Source organism: Mastigoproctus giganteus, chromosome 4, assembly GCF_048544385.1.
Source record: "Mastigoproctus giganteus isolate SK-2022 chromosome 4, ASM4854438v1, whole genome shotgun sequence".
Taxonomy (NCBI): Eukaryota; Metazoa; Arthropoda; class Arachnida; order Uropygi; family Thelyphonidae; genus Mastigoproctus; species Mastigoproctus giganteus.
Window position 1 is genome coordinate 132,706,574 of NC_143578.1, and position 17,956 is coordinate 132,724,529.

At 37.2% G+C, this 17,956-nt stretch overlaps 1 long non-coding RNA gene across 2 annotated transcripts in view; it reads right to left on the reverse strand.

Moving 5' to 3' along the window:
* LOC150087070 (uncharacterized) overlaps positions 1–17,060 on the reverse strand; it is a 442,591-nt gene extending 425,531 nt beyond the window's left edge. For both annotated transcript variants that reach the window (XR_016546869.1, XR_016546868.1), the window contains exon 1: positions 16,933–17,060. This is a non-coding gene — a long non-coding RNA (uncharacterized LOC150087070). The remainder of the gene's footprint in view (positions 1–16,932) is intronic.
* Positions 17,061–17,956: the final 896 nt, after the last annotated feature.

A 17,956-nucleotide genomic window follows, 5' to 3' on the forward strand; every position in this document is an offset into this window, starting at 1 on the left:
AGGTCTGGAAGAACATTCTGCGGGAACTGAAAGTACAGCTCTCCTGTTAGCCTGTTTGGGAAAAAGTGTCTGCCAATTAGACGGCCTCCTAGTAGTCTTGCCCAGACATTCAACGAGAAACGTTGCTGATGTCGTGACTCGTGAATTGCATTAGGATTTTCGTCGGACCTAACGTGACAGTTATGAAAATTAAAAATACCATCACGAATAAACCCAGCTTCGTCAGTGAACAAAATGTTGTTTAAAAATTAATTAGGGGTTCAGGACACACTGCTGTTGCATCCACCGGCAGAAGTTCACTCCGGGAGGGTAGTCTGTATTGCTGAGACCCTCTGCACGCTGGATATGGTAGGGTTACAGTAATTGGCGATGTAAAATTCGCCACACACTGCTATGACTCAGTACACGCTCTTGCAGAGCAACCCTCCCTGTCGAAATTCCTGGATTTTGTTCTATTGTTTCTAACACCCTTTCCTCAACATCAGGTGTTATGCTTCTGGGCCTACCTGCTTGTACTCCATGTGCGAAGCGCCCATGTTCTCTAAGGTACTGATGTACCCTGATGGGCTGCCTTCGGAGGGGAAATGCTTCTTGGTACAAACGTGCAGCCTCGAGTGCATGTCTGAATACTCTTCGTTGCTGTAACCTCTTTCCATGTTAACTATCCTTTGACAAGTACTGGTATACCTGCTACGTCTCAGAGCATTGAGAGAGGGGAAAGGAAGAGAATGAGCATAACCTAACCTAAACAAATAAGTCGGTGGTGGGTCCCAACTCTGTACAGTTCGCCTTGTCAGTGGTGGATCCCAACTATAAATGTGCAATATCTCGAAAACGATTCACTTAAAGAGCCATGTTTACTAGGCTTTTTTTTTTTGCATATTGTAGTCTGTACAGTTCACCTTTAAATTATTGACTATCACTTTTGAAACACCCTATATATACATATAAAGACAGGACGTTCTTCACATTTTTTCTAGACGCATAAAAAATTGAACTTGCTTCGACTAAATAAACACTGCTCTTTCGTACTGCAAATCTGTTGTTGTTAATATTTGTTTTCAACTAGAAACAAATATATTAACAACAACAACAAATAAAACTACAAAAACAAATAAGATTATAAAACAAGTGTATTTAAGAACACACAAATGCCCATGAAAGCAATTGTCTGTGTGAACCGTAACGTTTCAGCTAAGTAGAATTTTACTGCCTTATACCGAGAGAAATCCCTTCGAAAAAATGCCCAATAACATATCAACATTTCGCGCAAATCAGTAATGACTACGTTAGGATTTCACTATTATAAAAATGAGAAAGATGTTTACTGAACCTAGAGAAGAAGTAAGTTTTTTTATATATATATTTCGATGTTCCATTTTCGACCATAAGAGATAAAAAACAATCAGAAAGAGAAAGTTCTTCACCAATAATCTATTTTAAAATTACATCGTAAAAGAACTGCATAAAACTAAACAATTTGTTATTTCGTATTTTTCATAGTGCGGTATGCACAAAATACTAGGCATATCTCACTAGGAAATTGTACCTGAAAGATCCAAGTGGCACGAGTGCAGAACGTGGTATAAAGCGTGGTCGCAAACTTGTGCACGCAGCATAATGAGTGTGTCAGTAATAGCCTTCCATTAAGGATCAATCTTGAAATGTAAATAACTCAGAGATATTCAAAGAAATTTTGAATTTTTCAACATCACCTGTACCCAGACAAGCTCACGAAGGAAAGAAACAATTGTATATTTGAAACTATACGATTATTCCATCAGACAGATGGGGTAGCCATTTTGCTTATATGACATGACCTTAACTTCCCCATTATGAGGAAGGTGAGGAAGAAATTGAGATATTAACCCTACACGAAACTAATGTTTTGATAATACATTTCTTCTAAAGAAATGCAAGGTTGCTATCAAAATATGTTTTCGCAATTTTAAATTAAATTTGATATTTTCTGGAGCAGATTCTCGGATTTCGAGCCTTACAAGGTTGACAGATCGGCTGAAGGAGCGTTAGCAGATAAACAATTGCTCTTGCTTATAGTGAATTCCCAGGAAGTATCGATCCATTTCATATAGCTGCCGCAGTTTCAAATGAGCAATGCTAAACTGCCTTAGAAAGCCCGCGAAAACCGACACGCACGAACAAACACACTCACAGGAACCCATGTGCGCGCTGGGGATACAGGCAAAACAGTTTTAGGAGCAGTTTCAGATGCAGTTAGAAACCGGAAATCAAAATGTAAACTTGCTCAACAGTTCTTCGTGCATAAAATTCTTGAAGATTATAAGGTTAAGAAACCTACCTTCAAAGAGCAAAGTGCGGCATGATAACTGCACGATTTTGAAGATAAGAAGCGGCGCATATTAACTGGGCAAAAGGGTTTTAACCCATATTTGTCAGAGAACTCGAGTGGTAACAAACGACAACATTAGATTTTGTAAAAAATCTAATTTAATATTGATTGTTTCCAGGCGCGTTAATCAAATAAATAAATACTAAAAAATGCTCAAATTGTAACCACCCCTTAATTATAATAACAATGATGGTTCGTAATCAGTAACGTCACCAGAAAGAAGGGAATCTTTGTTTGTTTAAGCGTTTTATGGCGTATCAGCATCTGAGGCTATGATGCGCCAAGTCAAAAAAGGAACCTGGGCAGTGGATGGATCAGCGGGTAGCCTTAATGTGAAATATGGGAATAGGGATCCTGATCACATGGCCCTGCTGGGCTTGTACCAATATCTTTTCAAGATTTTGGATGTTTTTCTGAGCCCGTTAAGACAATTAGCTATTAGTAGTGGCCATTTGGTGCAAGGCAGCCTAAGGCTTATGCTGCACCAGGCAAAAAAAAAAAAAAAATACCACGAGCAGTTATAGAGTCATCATTAATTATATAGCGAATTCAGCATTAGTTAAATGCAATTCAATAAGCGTTTGAAAGCACATAATGAACATTGCATTCAATCTATGAAAACCAGGAGTGATAACAGCTTAAGCAATTATTATATTATACAAAATATCCAGAAGTATGCCCTTTTGGCCATAAAACTATTAAGACAGCTTGAAATTTATATCATTTATTAAACAAAACACTGGGAAGCATGTATACATTATTCACCTTGTTTATCAATATATTCTTGCCATCGTTTTTTCCAACTCACAAGCACTGTGGTAAAACGACGAATGCTTCTGTTGAGGTCAGCCTGTTACTCCTTTTCAGCTCCTTGCGACTCAAAAATTGTTTTCTACGAAGATATCTCATCATGTGACCAAATAGAAAACTCAGATAGAGCCAAGTCCAAACTATATGCAGGATGAGGCAAAACTGTCCACCTTTGTCTGCCTTCATTTGAGGTCATATGGGCAGTGTGTGGGGCCTTACATTATCAGTGTAATATAATATGGTGTTCCATTAGTCTTCCTTTTTAATAGTCACATTAAACTAATCGAGTGTTTGAAAATGTCTTTCCTTATTTATAGTCTGATCTTACTCTTAAAAAAAAAAATCCGCCAAAAGGCCCTCTCTGTATGGCCATCATCCTTTGTGATGATCTCGCAATTCCATTCTACGGACTCATTTAGAATAAAGTAGAATAATGGAAAACCCAGGTGTCATCACCTGTTATCAGACCTTTAAAAAAACTCCTTGGAAGTTATTGCACTCCTGCAACAGATCTTGCCAAATCTTGTGCCTGGAGAATTTACTTTCTCTCGTTAACAGCTTTCATTTCTCTTTTTAACATTTGCAGCACAGTTTGACTATTTTAAACACATCTAATGTGTTGTCCGAAATAGTTCTTGAACACCCTAATTGCTCTCATCATTGCATATGTAGTTGTTGACCTGTTTTTTTTTTAATCATTTCATCAAATCTTTGCTTTTTCTTTAATTCACACATACCTTTGTCTTCTGCTCCTTGGCTGATCATAAATTTCAGCGCCTTCTCTTTAAAACCTGCAAAGCAATCTATGACTATTACATAGTGAAAGTGTGTTTAGGGTCCAACGGCACCAGGGGTTTCCCCCATCTCCGTGTAGTTTACATTGCGTTTGAACCAGATGACTGGAAAAGCCAGAGATTTAAAAGTGTGTGGGTGTATTTGTGTGGTGTCGTGTACCGTTGTTCATCTGGTCATTTAGCCACTGGACCCCAGCTGATGCCCAACGTTGCCCCACTTTCGCCCCGTGGAGGCAGATCAGGAACTCACTTGACTTAAGTTACTCTGGCAGGTCCTGCCGCTTAATTTCCGGGATTATTACATATATCAATAGTGTCTTGTTGGTATACTTTCAATTTTTTTATGAATCTGGACAGCTGAATTTCCTCTCGACTTGAAAAGGAACTATCGCCGACCTTTCTCGGAAACGGGCATCAGTTTGATTGTTCATAACTTCAGATCTGCAATAGACAAAAACTTATTTTAGCATATCATATTTATGTCTTAATATCTATGATATCAATATGTAAAACTTCATCGTGTTAACTCAAATTTATTTTCGCCCAAGAGTCATGCTTATGGGTCAACACTTGCAGAAGAAATGCAATTTTCAGTACAAAGGGACTCGCTTGCATGTTGTGCTATTATTAGTTTGTTAAACCATTTGGTTGCCCTTGTCAACTGACTCATATACAAGAAGAACGTAACATTCATCATACCTTAAGGTTCGTTTACAATGGTTTTTATATATAATAGATACTCTTATTTAGATATTTATTCAGATATTAGATACTCATATTTATTAGGTTAATTTTGCATCTATCATTCATGTTTTCTAGTATCTGTTTTCCGTGGTTGCTAATACGTATTTGGAATATCTCTCAGGGTTTATGCCTAATAAATGATATTGTTTTACATAATGCAGTACGAGTATATGGGGCGTTAGCTAAATTTATCACATTTTGGTGAACAGCAAACTGTTCCCGTTTAAATAGGTTATATATATATATATAATTTCGTGTTTGTATGCAAAAAGTTATTTTGAAAACATATATTTGGATTTCAGGAACTAATATTATTAGTGGAGTCCCCGGTTCGGTGTTGGGCTGGTTCCTGTTTTCTATATTTAATCAATGCTGCAGCCATTATCAATCCACCGCAGGATGGAAGCCTCCTCATTTTGGGGGTAAATGGACCATAATCTGCCACGCTGGTCCAGTGCGGATTGGCAGATAGACAATAGTTAGCAGTCAGGGGCTTAAACTCCAGTCTACTCAAAGAGCGTGTGCTACAGCACTCCCGCTCCTGACCACTCGGTTACAGAAGCAGTTTTTACTTGGATTTTAGGAAATCTTTTGATACTGTTGCAAAAAAAAAAAAAAAAAAAAAAAAAGACTGCTGTACAAATTAGAGCAGAGCAGTGCAGTGTGTCATTAAGGGCAAGTTACTGCTAGGGTAAAGAGATTGTTGAGTAGGAGAAGACAGAGTGGTAATCAATGGACACTGCTCTTCGTGGACTAATATTATTAGTGAAGTCCCGAGAGTTCTGCGTTGGGCCCGTTCCTGTTTTCTATATTTATCAATGATATTGATGAAGGCATGTCAGACTTAATATCTAAGTTTGCAGATAATAAAAAGGTTGACAGGATGATTAATGACAGTACGCTATTACAACACGATCTAGAAAAGTTGGGCAGGTGAGTTGAGAAATGGCAATTGAAATTTAACATCGATAAATGCAAAGTACTGCGTACAGTATTAGCAACTACCGAAAACATACTAGGAATGGTAGCAGTAACCCCAGAATAACGTACCAATTGTGTGGTACTACTCTCAGAGTAGTGTAAAATGAAAGACTTGGGGGTGATTATGCGGTCAGATACGAATCTCTCTGTTCAATGCAGAGAGGCTGCCAGGAAATTTTGCTAGCAGAGATAAGGACGTAATTATCCCATCGTATGAAGTAATGGTCAGGCCACACCTTGAGGACTGCATACAGGTCTAGAGGTCTCATTTCAGGAAGGATGTAGAACTGCTGGAACGATTACAGAGAAGGGCAACGGTTGAGTGGAATAAAGGGGTGCTCTTACCAAGAAAGAGCTACAGTTCTGAAAATTGCAGCATCTGGAGACCATAAACCTGCGAGGTGATCTGATTGAAATGTTTACGACTTTAAAAGGATTGAGCAAGCTCAATGCTGAGGGGATTCTTCCTCTTGCTGAGACTACACACATGAGGGAGCATGATTCAAATTGAGGAAGGTCGTCGCAGAACAGATATGCGGAACTTTGCCTCCAGCCATCGGATGGTTGTTGTGGAATTTGATAGCTTAAAATTCAAGGAAGAACTAGACAAAGAATTGGAGGGAATGAATAGGTGAAATTGAAAAAGTGTCGGGTTTTTTGTTGACTGATGCTGTATAAGCTTGCTTTCATTTGCTACAGCTAGTGCTAATTAGCATCCGTTACTCCAAATAAAACAGGAACTTCAGTCAACGTTTAAGATGTTAGACAAAAGGAAAATTCTTTAAAAAAAAAAACAGGATCCTTATTTAGAAAAATGCATTTATCACATGGTGGACAATAGTGGCTTGTGATCAATATAATATGGATGTTTAATTGCTATATTATGATTAAGGCTTAATGATTCCAATGAACACAGCTTTAGGTCCCCCTAACTGTTTTAGCCATCCCCTTCAGCAAATCCTGAAACCGCCACTGGCAGGCAATCGCTACGAGTTGCTTCCCTCATCCCAGAGGGCGTTACGAATAAGATTTTTGAACGAAAAATAAAATATCGTTTATTCGTTGTGAGATATTACCACCCTTATGACTGTAATCAATGAGAGAATTTTTTTTAAATCATCGAAGTTACGCTGCGAAATTAGTATCTTTATTGAAACATTCCATTTTGTTAAGGATATTAACTGAAATTTAATTTAAACGGCATTTTATACCTTATCAAACTAACTCCTCAGAGCTAGCAAGGCATTTGACTCTGTCCCTCATAAGAGGTTACTGTATAAGCTTGAACAGGTTGGGATTACTGGTAAGATTCCAAGATGAATTGCTGGGTGGCAGAAGATTTTGATTAATTGATATTCTTCGGATTAGGGCTGAAGTCCCTCAAGGTTCGGTTCTTGGACACTGTTTCTCATTTTCATAAAATGAGATCGACGAAGGGATAGAAGGCATGATGTCAAAATGTGCAGATGACGTAAAGATTGGGAGAGTCGTTAATGATCAAGTGCCTAGCAGCGCTCTTCCAGGATGACTTTAGCAGACTTCAAAGATGGTCTGAAAAGCGGCAGCTATGTTTTAATGTTGCTATATGCAAGTTCGGGAACAACCCACAAATAAATTATACACTTGGTGGAGGGTTAATTAAAAACAGCTGAGAAGGAAAGGATCTGGGAGTTGCAATGCGAGCAGATATGAAGTTTTCTGAACAGTGTAAATCAGGCAGCCTGGAAAGCCCACGGTGTCCTATCGATCGTTATCCTGTAGAGATAGGGAGGTCATAATCCCATTGTATAAGGCTTTACCTTTATCTTAATTGTAAGACCACGCTTGGAATACTGCGTTCAAGTGTGGAGACTTCATCTGAAAAAAAAAAAAAAAAAAGACATTTAGCTTCTTGAAAGGATCCAAAGAGATCGGCAGAAGAACGACCGTATGGGAAAAGAGTCCGTGTATGTGAACTACAAAGCTTGGCAACCAAGCCCTTCAGAGGTGACCTGATTGAGGTTTATAAGGCTCTGAGAGAGATTAGTAAAATGAAGGTGGAATTCTCGCTGTTATAAATTCCAGAACTAGGGGGTAATATATTCAAATTACAGGGGTTGAGGCTTAGATTAGATTGTAGGAAGTTTTCTTTCAGCCAGGAAGTCGTTGATTGTTGGAACAAGTAGTTAAGTCTGACAGTTTGAATAAGTTCAGTCAACTGAATAGTTACCTGTGTTAGGAGGTAAGCATATAATTTTTAATTTTATCTACTTGGTTTTTTCCCCCAATGCAGCAAAAGCCTGTGGCTTCCCTGCTATATGACGAATATTGTTACTATTACTTTAATAAATGGGATAACTATGTTAAACTCTGCACTATTAACATTACTGTTTTGTTGTTGTTAACTGATAGAAAAAAATTAAATATTAAATTTTTAGTCAGCAAATTGAGTATATTTCTAGTTTAAATGCAAGATTTACTTGTAATACACGTAACTTAAAAAAACATATTATACATTTTCTTCTTTGGTGAACACTTGATTTGATATCGGAAGTGTTCAGTACAGTCACACTTGTGATAGATATTAAATGGCATTAAGTGTGCCGTTCTTACCAGGAAGAATAAAAGGCAAAGTACGAGGTTCACTGCTGTACAGGTATCGTCAGTGAGTCATCTTTCTTCAAACCAGCGAGCGCAGAATTTAATGCTAATAAGTAAACATGCCCACTATTAGATTTGTGATGACTATAAGCCAGCGTTGTAGTCCGAGTACTAGTCAAAGTATCAATACAAAGCAATCAGAGGACAATCTTCGTGCCCAGTTTTCTTTTTAATATTATTCTTATGAATATAAAAATACGAAGCAAAGCTGATTAGTAATACTAGACAATATTATTAGGCGATCTCTTTGAATTTGTTTTAAATAACATTTTCATTTGAATGACTGCTAGTATCACACAGTTTCAGCGCTTTCTATCTTATCTTCTAAAATAATTTAGTATGCTCATTCCCAAAGTTTTAACTAGGATGCAGTTACAAAACTAGAGTTATACGGTTGTGTTGCTACAGTAATTGAGATGGTACTATGATTCCGAAACTGGTTTAAGCCTAGAAAGTATTTTTTTATTTTTATTCCTTTCAAGGACTTTTCGCGCTTCACCTGCCCTGAACAGAGATCAGGACCCAATGACAAATTTGCATTTGTGATAAACCTGTTTACTATCGGTTGAATACCAGTCATTGATTGTATCTGGATTATAATCCTATTGAAGGTTGGTTCGAGTGGGAATAAGAGTGCGATTGACAGCAGAGTCTGGTGAAGAGAAGTAAAACATAAACAGCCACTATCTAAATTTTGAAGCTTAAGTGGAAAAAGAGAAAAGATGTTCAGTGCAGCCACACTGAGGTTACCTCTGACTTCTGTCTTGTTCATGAAAAATAAGTCTATCTAGTGCGCTTCACATAAATCGGAAAATAAGACAAACCACAACTGACTTTGAAAGAGTAAGGCCTCAATTAACCTTTACAAGTGGTTACTGAATACAAATGAAAAGTTGATTTGTAGCTGTTTTCTCACACTATCCAAGTAAAACGTCAGATAATCTCATCAGAACTTGCCAATCAGGGTCGGCGAAGCCGTAGTTAAGCTGGTCACATACCAAATCAACACAAGTCCATTATGGGATTCGTGCTACTGGCGAATACCGCAGTCAGAACTACGGATAACTCCAATGCTCTATATGAAGCATCGAAGACTACACCTATTTCCTCTGAGGCCAAATGCTAACTGAAGTACAGTACCTTGATGCCGACTTGAATAAGTTTGTTACCAATAAAACCTATGGGTAAGAAGTCTTAGCGTCTCGCTCACGTTACACAAGTCGGTAAGGGTAATGGTATGTTGCCCACCTGATCACCGGCTAACCTTTCCTCTGTGTGCGCGCGCTATTCTCATATGCCAAATACAAACTTCGCCTTAACCTGATGAGTATCCATGACCCAGGCTGAAAGTAATATTGATCCCTGTCAATCTGTTATTACTGAACCTTGATAATCCATTTACTTTGTCTGAGTAGTGAGGGTGAACATAAATATAACGTACGTGATGTAGAATTGTCAATAACATAACACTAACGTATACTCAGAATCGTGTGAGGAATAATTTTTTATGTTAATTTTACTTTAATATTTATGTTACGTATATAACGCTCGGTTCGCTGACAACTTTCTGTTAAAAAAGATGTTTAACTTTCTAAACTTAGCCAGTGCACAAAAAAAACAGGAGTATTGTCCTCTGAGGATTGAAGGATACCGTTTGATAAGACAGGCTAAATCGGCAGATAATGAAAGATTTCTCAAACAATTTCGGAAAGCTTTTGACACCACAAATTCGATTCACAATCTTCAGCGATCGCACTATACTCTTTGAAAGGAAATGAAAAAGAGCGAAATACATACTTTCGTGATTTATGTATTTAAAACCTATATTGTGAATACATTTAAGATATACAGTACAGACTACAGTATAAACTTCGCAAGAAGACAAATAATAATACTGTAATTTAAATATCTGTTTTGTATTAGCTAACAATATACATACAATCATTTTAACGCCAAGTTTGGGACCCGTATGTCGCTTTGTTTTCCGGGATATCTAGCACAAAAAATTACCGTACTTTCCCAATATTTATTGAGCAGTACATTATTATTACAAACTCGGATAATTTCATAATGGAAACGAATTTTAAATAAGTTAAAAACTACAGTACAAACTCAAATTAAGCAACTGTGATTTTATGAACTGCACTTTGAAGTGCAATATGTATTAAATAATCTATGCATCAATCCGTGACTCCTTGCATTATTTAGATAATTTAGTACTCGCTATACTGTAAAAAATCCGCCAAAAATAAAATTTTAGGCACACATCCTCTTATTATATCTTTGGGAAAATCTCTCCCTACATACGAAGCTGTTTTCGGGAATACATGACGTTCGTAATTGAGGAACTTATTGTAGTTAAAGATGCTCCAAATATTTATTCATAGAGGCCATCTCAACCTAATGATACTGGCCAACAAAATGAAACTTTTTTGTATCACATTTGTGAACACTTTTCTAAACCAGTTTGGCGTGCTGATTTAAAATGTTTTCTTTTTCTTTTCTATATAGTACGTGTAGCAGTAGTCTGGACAACATTCAGCTTAATGTACTGTAGCAGTATGTTGTACCCGACATTCCAGACAAAGTGTACCAAATGAACGAACATGTGTTCGTAAAAGAAATATTGGTAGTGATTTTCCCATTGGATGTCTTAATGCCTTGATTGAATCATTCCCTTCTTGTCATTTACCGTGCTGCTGCCAGGATCTATGGAAAAAGTCTAAATGAGAATGCAAGAAATTAAGTTTCAGTAGCATATACCCCCCCCCCCCCCCATTTTTTTTTAATACTCATACTCATTGAGATTTCTCAACTCCGTCTATGTATGCGAAAAACCTATAGTTACTCGAAATGTTTCCACAAAACCATATGAAACGTGCCATGCTTTTAGTTCTAATACACTGGCACATTTTTCAAAACTATTATCCTGCAGCATTTCTTGATTTGAAGCACCCCAACGATTCCCTCTTTCGTGGCACTGATCTTTGGAAATTTCTCACTTAAGTAATGAAATCCTTTCGAATTCATCTCGCCCGTCACTTTCGCAAAATTTTTTTTTAGGGAAAGTTTAATGTGGATGGAAAATCTTTGTTGGATCCACTGATGGCACATACTACACACTATCGTCCATGGCTCATATGCGATTCTTTGGGGCCACGTCACGCCAGATGTACTAGTCTATGGTATAACACCTGCAGAGGTGTTATATCGTAGACTAGTACTAGACCCAGAGGATATAATATTTTGTGAATACCCCCTTGCATTCCTTTAACATACCCATGACTGAGTCAGAGCAGATATTCCACTGGTGAGTGCTGTATTGAATTGCTTCTAGTAGTCTTCATGCTATATAATGCATCTCCTTTAGTTGAATAGAGTGGGCAATGGGATTGGGTGGCTTTAAGTTCCCCCTATGCAAGGGAACGGTTTTCAAACTTCGCTGGGAGGAGCTGATGAAGATGTAATGTGTAATTGTGATAATTCATCAAAAACTCCATTGATATCATAGCAGTAACTGGGCAAGCCGTTTAACGTAAATAATATCGCCATAACTCGGCCCTTTTTCGATAGTGAGACACTGACGTTCTTCTTAAACACGCGCGTTTTGCTTTAGTTGCGAGGCTAGAAGTTCATCTTTATCTTTGGAAAGGGCTAGATCTCTAATGAAGCCTCATCTTGGGTAAATAGCTCGGGCTCCAATGTGTCTTAGTCGGGTGGGTACTCAGGATCTGCTGAAGTTTTCAGGCATCCGCCAATTGTACCTTTATCGCATTCCGTTTCTTTTAAAAGAATCTAGTCCATGCTGTGGAGGTACTGGAATTGGAATTCTGTCATCATAAGGGATTGGTCTCGTCGCTTCAGTGCAAGTTCAGATAAACAGTGTTGTGCTTATTCCTCGTTCAGAATCAAGTTACATTTACATTCCAAAAATAACAATCACGATCGTGGTCTTTTGGTTCTCTCCGTATCACGGGTATGGCCAACAGCGTCGACTTTTTTCCTTTTGTTCAATCGGCCACGTAACCCATTAGAACAAGCTATACAGATAACGTGTGGTGAACATGCTTTATTTTGGTTTTCGGAATTTGTCGTGATTTAGTGAGGGTAGCAGAATACACAGCAGAAATTGTTGGAGTGGTTTTTACATCTTCGAGGCATTACGATGAGTGTGTTTCCGTAGTTCACTGGATTTTACCTTTAACAATTTATAATCAAATAAATTCAGAAATAACAAGGATATAGATATGTTCAAACAATTAATATTTGTGTAATGTACAAACAATAATAAAATAATTTCATATAGGTTCGCTGTAAATGTATGCGAATGGTATAATAATCTCATTTTCATGTAATCGGTTTCATCACAAAAAAACGTGCTAGAAAAAAACTGAAAACAGATTTGGCATCAGAGACCGAAGATCTAATCTATCCCGCATATTTTTTGCTTTCTCACCTGTACAATCACAAGGATGTTATTCATAAGGGATAATATTCATCGAGTTTGTTTTAGCTACAGAACATAACAAAAGTAATTTCTTTTGATAAGCATATGAAATAACGAATTTAAGTATAAATATCTGTACAGGGATTTATTACATCAGTTAAAATTATTGACATAATTATTTTAAAATCATTTTAAAAAATAATCGGCACAATAATCATTAATAATATTGAATTTAAAAATTAATAAAATTTTAATCATTAAAAATAAAAAAAATTGCCCAATAATTATTAAAAAATAATCGGGAAATTTCATCAAAAGATTCTCCGATATTTGAAGTGACTGTAAACGGATTGCCTAATATGAATTAAGTCATCAAGATCAGTAAGGATTATAAACTAAAATAAGTAAATTGGCCTGAGGGAGTACACCATTACAGTTTTCTGTAATGGTGTACTCCCTCAAAAAAACCACCTAAGCTCGTACATCCAAAAATAAATGGAATGCCTATCCCAATTGTCACAACTCAGAGATCTGGGGATAATATATGAAACCAAACTGACGTTCATGTCGCATACTGATTTACTTGTAAAGAGGATGAACTATCTACGTTGGACAACCAAACACCTCTTGCACGTGAGTTAAATTGCGAAAACCGCACGATACATAAAAAACAACAGTGTATTCGGCTATATTGTATGGTGCTGAATTTCAAGCGTCAGCCCCACCCCACTTACCCGCATTAGGAGAATATATGCGACTGGATTCTGGCTGCTGAAGTGGGCCAACAATAAGCACCATTTTCCCCATCGGTTAATGAACACGCAGCTTGCGGAACAACTGAAACTACAGCGTTTACCAGATATCATTGCCTGGAAACGACTGATAACTACAATAAAGATGACTGGCGTCATATTATCACCGTGCTTCTGGCAGCTTTGTGAGTGGCACATCTCGCCATCTGGCTTAAGAGGCACCAAATCCCTGAGTACGAAGGCCAACAGACTGAAGATGACCGATAGCTCTGTACCAGCCAGGGCGTTGGAATCAATCCACACCTTATCTCAAAGTGGAATTGACCTTAAGACTAATAGAAGATCCTATGTACAGGAAAAAACGCGATGTGGTTCGTTGAGGCTACTGTCACCTAACAGGTCTGTGTATTTTTTAAACAATTCTGTGAACTCAATGATGTGCTTATGTGAAATTTATCACGTCTATAGTGTATTCAGTGGTGGCGTTGTTATATTGAGCAATTTGTGCGTAAATTGCCAGGACTCTAGACTGCAGTGTAAATATAATCACTATTTTCTATTCCTTTATTTACATTGTATTATATGTAAATCCCCTGGCATTTACTGCCGTTTAGGGAATTTGTCACTCACCAATGTAACACTTTATATTGGTAGGACAAATAAAGATTTGTTTATTTATTTTAAAAAAATAAACTCGCCGGATATTAGCTGAATATTTAGATTCATCTTCAATAATAATCTATGCGCTTTATTCAGAATAGAACACTGTTCAGGCACGACTTGTTTGGCTGCAACACAGCAAGGTTAAAAGTTTGGCTTCAGATTGGTTAACTTTCGCAAATAAAAACACAAACGATTGCACGAAAAAGCACGTGTCCACTAACTTTTGGAAAGGCAGCGTGTAAGGGCACTATGTTGGTAATGTGGAACTACAGAGTCAATTCAAAAATTAAAAAACGTAGAAAGCTGGATACATTCGCTTTTCTCTCTGTCTAAGTACAATAACTATATACTAACGCGGACAGCACACTTGTCCTACGGTTAAGCCTACTAGACTGCATTTATTACGATCAGATGTGAACAGTTGTCTCAAAAACGTAAGTGTTGCATTCAGGATAATTCCTGTGCAACAGAACCATATCTCCTTCAGCAAAACAGATTAAAAACTTCATCCAAGAAAACGGAATTATGAGTGATGTAGCAGAATTTTGCATGATTAAAATACGTTTTAATCATGCAAAAACGTAGAAAGCGACACGTTATTTCATGATTTACTGTTTCCCCTACAAATAATTTACTGTATCGCAATTACTAATGTATCATGCATGTACATTATTCGTATTCCCATTAACTAATGAGACTGAATGGTGTCAAGCATAGTTTTAGAATCCTATTTAAATAATAGATTTATTACATCTATTGTTCTACCAAATGGAAGAATTTATTTTTATGAAATCACCCGCATTAAGCCCGTACTGAAATACAGTAACACCCCCTAAGATGGCACAAACGTTTCTCACAATTTTGAAATAACGCCCGAGTAATACTGGAGAAATGAAATAAATTGTCCTAAATAAAGAGAGAATTTTCAGAAAGCAAAAAATGCGCAGATTATCCATAAATAACTGAACCATTGCCAAGTTAGCAAAAGGCTATTACTCATACCCTGAACATTAAAACTAACGAGCAAATGCGCTTTTAATTTTTCTTCTATCTAGAGGTGGAATTTAGAGTTTTAATTGTAGTGGGAATACTGCTAATTACGTAATATTCTAATACTCATAACCGAGGATGGGTAACGCCCAACAAAGAGGGGGAGAAAACGATTTGCCAACCCAGCAAATTACTCGTTTCTGATGCAGTGTTGTTAGGCCTTCTTTTGTACCATTTCTATTGATGTTCTTCCCATGTGCGAGGCACCATCCCATGAATTTTTTTACAAGCTAGTCACAAACATAAAAGAGCAAAGTAAAAATAGAAATACATAAACATAATTTTCTTTTTTACACTGAAACCCCAATACTAATGCACCACACATCTGGTTGAAACCTTAAAAGTTCGAATTTGTATATGACTAAGACTGAAACGACTTCTTAGGGGTTTTCGCCAAGTGTATATCAATCAATCTCACATGAAGATAGCAAGATTTTTTTTTTCCCACCGACGAACTCAGAAAAACAGAACATATTGATTTCACCCAAAGCCTTCAATAGCTTTTTGATAGCAATAACTGTGCAGAAATAATTAGAGAAGTGAGAGTTGGTGAATTAAAGTTTCCGAATATATTTGCTGAATATATTGAAACACTTACGAAAAACAACGCACGCATTACTATTCTTAAAGGGAAGGTGGCCTTCGGTGTGTCGTGAATGTCATATCGGTTAAGTATACAGACATTAAAAACTTAAACCCTTCTGTAGGTGAACAGCAGAACCCAACCTACCTTATAAATCCATCTCATCGTTAATTGATGGTGATGTCAGTCTAGTCTTAGTATATAATGAGACGGATCTCTTCCAGTACATGAATTAGCCTAATGTCATCTCTGAAGCACTGGAAGGCATCCATATCTTCAATGGAATGCAAGACAAAAGCATTATTTTCACGAGACAATGCTGAACACTTTCGAAGCAAAAACATGCTTGTACAACGCAATGATCAAGAGAAAAAAAAAAACTAAAAGATACAATTCACTTAATGGTGAAACTAGGTACTATTTTATCATTACAGTTGTTTAATAGTGAAGTTTCTCTAACCATCCATCCACTGTAAGTAAATTTATCAAGTGATTTTGTTTTTGATGGGTGCATATGCCGCGTTCATGCCGTTAAAGTGAACCCCCTGCGCGAAACTTGCTGCTCCACATCAGAAGTGCCACTGTCACAGTTAATAGAATGAACAATAACAGAACGACAGAATTTCATCTACTGTTCGAATTTTTGTAGGAATAATCACAGTGTGACATTTTTAAATATAAAGGCGTTTAAAAAGCATAAAATATATCTGTTACACGTCTTGGGAACAGCAAAATGGCAAATACTAAAGGTGTCGAATGCTAATTACGTTATCTCTATAAAATGTTATGCCCATGTTAGACGTCGTTTGTGAGTGTATTTTATTACGCTGGGCTCACATTCGTTTATGAAATAAAGCACACATTTCGTAAGTTTTTCCCTTTCCTAAGTGTGTTTGTCTTAGATTATGGCTTTCCTGCAAGAGGCACGTTAACATTTAACATCTGTCCACAGCTACTGCGATGACGTAAATAGAACGTTCTTCACGGCTGCCTTAGCTACCTATCCAACACAGCTATTGGTTGTTCCCCAATAATCACCTGTAAAATAAAGAATCGCTTGTAAAATGGAAGAAAGTAAAGAAAATCCAGGGACTCACCAGAAGGTCAGCAGCAGCAGAACATGGTTCTTAATCTTGTCGGAATCACCAGGTCAGACTACGTTTCTCCTTGCCTCTTTAGCAGTTCTAACGTACACTCAATGTGGATTTCTACATATGTGGGCGTACACTACCTGCATAGCTGTTTAGATCTAGTAGAGAAAAGGCACGAAGTTTTGTCAACGACAGCATATGCCACCTGTTGGCTGTGATCCACTACGGTACGTTTCCACCGGTCGAGTTTGCAATTTGGAAACGGTGGCACCATCTCGTGTTGAGAATTATAACGACTTCCTTCCCACCATTTTATATTTTTGTAAAAAATGAGAGAATTAAAAAAAAGGAGAGAGAAATAGCCACATGCAGTGAATGAAATCGCAGGCTAATGAAGCGGTTAGTGAACTGTAAAAGCCGAGTCATGAAATTAGAACTGGTTGTAGATCCGTTTATCATGCAATTATTTTTTTACTTAAATCTAAAATTTAATATAAGATAACCTATATTTTCGGAATATCTTTTCTCTGAAACGGTAAACTGTCCCACATTTCCTAAAATAATGCAACCATAAACGATATTGGCTTTTATAAAAGAATAACGGAGTGAACATGCAATACTTGCGACATTGGCTTTTTTTTTTTTTTTTTTTTTTTTTTGATGCATGTGAGTTTTACAAATGAAAAATTTTATGATACGGAACACTCGTCACGTGAAGAAGGCAGTTAACACGTATATGGCATTACCGATGCGTATGACGTACTGGAACGGTGACGTCCATTCTGTCTTGTGCCGACAGGGTGTAAGCATAAAAAGTAATAGATCCAGCATCGAAGTCTGTTACGTCTATCCGAACTCTGGGTTGTGAAGCCATGTTAGAGGGATAGTATTATTATGAGTATTATTTAGCTGCATTTGGAATAGGAGATATTCCAGCCGTCTAAGTTTGGTTACAATGAGCCAAAGGATGAAACAGAATAGTTATCAAGCTGGTGAGGTATAGTTCTGGTAATGCGATGAAGCCGATAAG